Source organism: Pinus tabuliformis, chromosome 8, assembly GCF_031772625.1.
Source record: "Pinus tabuliformis cultivar Carrire ecotype Pingquan chromosome 8, CPIR1, whole genome shotgun sequence".
Lineage (NCBI taxonomy): Eukaryota > Viridiplantae > Streptophyta > Pinopsida > Pinales > Pinaceae > Pinus > Pinus tabuliformis.
Genome location: NC_142294.1, coordinates 1048456673 through 1048460189, shown reverse-complemented (window position 1 = coordinate 1048460189; position 3517 = coordinate 1048456673).

The window sequence follows — 3517 nt, the reverse complement described above, 5'->3', positions numbered from 1 at the left end:
GGTAATGAAAGTGAATTCAAATTGTCTAATGAGTTTATTCATTTTTGTGATCAATAATAACTTTCCCACATTCAGGTAATATTTTCCCCATATAGGGAATCCTTGATGGCATAGGGTCCCTATCATTGTATTGTTGTCTTCATTGTCATCATTTAATCATCATCCTCATCATATTCACCATTGCCAACACTATCATAAGTCATTTTTTGATGAGGATTATCATCATATCTTCCTTGGTTTCTGATATATATATATATATATATATATATATATGATGATGATGATGATGGTGATGATGACGATGATGAGAAAAAAAATCATTGGTCATAAAAGGTTACCATACATAGACTATCTTTAAAGGTAGATCAAATTATTTTTTTGCACACTTCCAAAATATATGGTTTCTATTCCAAGGTAGATCTTGAACACATTGATGAAGCCAACTTTGTCTTGGATGTATCATCCAAGCATTCTGTATATTTACAAGTTCACCTCTCATTTTCATTGTTTTTTAAAATGTTAAATATTTTCACACATGATATATTGAATAGTTAATGGACAATATAAATAGTTTCCAGGTTGATATTATTCTACTTATATGTTCTTTGTAACTGAACAAAATTATTAATTTTGTCTTGAGAATTAGACTTGTAGCACAAAGAAAATGGTTGGGAATCATTTAATGGCTATATCAATTCACAACTACTAACAATTGTTTTTGCTTTCTCCTTAAGTTTTGCAACCCAATTTGACTTAAACATGCTTAACAGTGAAAAAACTATTTGTCAATACTTCAAGTTTTACAAAATTCCTATAAACAACTACCTCTACTTGGTAATCTAAAAAACATCAACAAATTCACAATCTCATATATTGGTGAGAAGAGGCCATACCAAGAATGATCTATGTCTACTAAAACCTATAATCACAATATTTCCCTAATAGCAACTAAAAACTTCTATACCCAGTTGTTGAACTTTTGCAACCAATTAAAAACCTTCAACAAGAAGTAGTTTTCTAATGAAGATTATTGCCATATCTTCCTTGGTTTTATGAGGAAAAAGAAATAAAATTTCATTGGTTATCAAAGGTAAACAAAATTAATTATTTGCATACTTCCAAAACCTAGGGTTTTGTATCCAAAGTAGATCCTAAGTACATCAATGAAACCAACTTTGTTTTTATGTATCATCCAAAAATTATGTACAATTACAGACTCACCTCGAATCCATTGTTTCTAAAAATGTTGAATATTTTCATACATGATACCCTGAACAGTTGGACAATACAAATAGTTTCTATGACTATTCTTCCATTTATATGCTTTTTGCAACTTATTTAAAAGAGAAATTTTGTCCCAACAATTAGACTTGTAGTACAAAGAACATGGTTAATACATATGATTCGACCAAAAACTAGTTACTACCAAAATTCAACCAAAAAAATATGACTGCATAAAAATAGAATTAAAAACAAAAAAACAAAAACAAAATTTCCCAAATTAAAAATAAATAAATAAATAAATTATCAACCTTTTTCTACGAAAAATTAATGATTTTTTTAGTGCTAATACTAACATCACCATTACAACAAGATATTTTTCTAGTGCTAATACTGCCATTACAACAAGATATAAGAGGGATATAATGCAAAAAGTTTAATAATAATATGTATGTAGAAGATGGTCTTCAAACTGGTGAATTCATGATAATCAATGGGACTACAGTCAAAATAATTGTATGTTATTTACTTTTTTATATAGATTGTCAAAATAATTGCATAAATCAATTTTTTTTTAACTAAAATTTAACAAAAACTTTGCTGGTGCTAACATTAGAACCACCATTACAACAAGATATCTTTCTAGTGTTGACAACACCATTATAGTAAGATACCTTAAGAGAGACAAAAAAAATGTAAAAAGTATGATAGTAATACATATCCAGAAGATGGTATTGAAACTAGTAATTGTTCACGAATCCATAAGATTGTAAGGTCATTCTCATTATAATAATCATTGTCATCATCTTCATTGTCATCATCATCACCATCATCCTTGTCATTGTTATCACCATCATTACATTATCATCATAATCATCATTCATGCCATCATCATCAGCTTCATCATCATCATTGTCGCCATCATCCTCATTATGGACATTGTTTGAATTTGTTCATAATTATAGATGTTGTAAGAAATATCATCAACCCAAAAAATGTGATTAGTGCTAGAAAAGGGTTGTTTAAGACACATTGAGATACGTAAGAGAAATAACAACTCTATTTTTGAGAGATGATCGATGATGATCATCATCACCACCATTATCATCATCATTCTCATTTTTATCATCCCCATCATCATCATTAATGTAATTTCTATCATCATTGTTGTAATCGTCATAATGCACATCATCATCATTCATGCCATTATTGTTTTTGATGATGACCTAGATGAAAATGACGATGATGACAAGGATGATGACACCAAAGATAATGCTTATGATTATGACAATGACAACATTTAAAAATTGGGAAGATTTGCCAAGGTCATTAGCATCGTCATCATCATAATCATTGCCATCATCATCATTGTCATTGTAACCACTATCGTCTTTATCATAATAATCACAATTCATGTCATCACCATCATCGTCATTTTCATCATTGTCAAGATTATTGACATTTTCATCAATTGTTCATAATTTTCAATGCCATAAGGAATATCATCAATGCAGAAAATATGATGAGTGTTGGAAAAGGGATGCAAAAGCGAACACAGAAATGGGGGCAACAATAGAAGTAAAATTGGATGAAAAGTGGATGCAACATAAGTAGATGCACAACAACATGAAAAACCTGACACAAAAGTGGATGCAAAAGCAGATGCAGTTGTCAATGCAAACTTGGATGCAAACATGAATGAAAAAGTGGAAGCAAACATGGGTCCAATGGTAGGCATAAAACTTGGCACAAATTGTGGTGAAACAAATGTGGATGCAACAACAGACGCAGAAAAGGACACAAACTTAGATGCAAAAAAGAGACAAACATGGATACAAAATAAGATGAAAAAAGGGATGTAAACATGGACACAAACATGGGTGCAACAGTGGACACAAAATTAGATGCAAAAATGGATGAAACAAAAGTGGATGCAATAGGGGATGCAAAAACATACACAATATTCGATGCAAACTTGAACACAAAAGAGGGTGCAAATGTGGATGCAAAAGTGGAAGCAAATGTGGTTGCAATGGTAGGCGCAAGATATGGCGCAACAAAAGTGGATGTAACAATAGACAAAAAAATATGAAAAATAAGATGCAAAAAGGGATGTAAAAGTGGAAGCAAACATTGATGCAACAACGGAAACAGAATTGGATGCAAAAATGGATACAATGGAAGTAGATACAAAACGAGATGCAAAACCGAATGCATAAACCTGACACAAAAGTGGATGCAAAAATAGATGTAATATTTGATGCAAAAGAGGATGTGAACATGGATGCAAAATTGG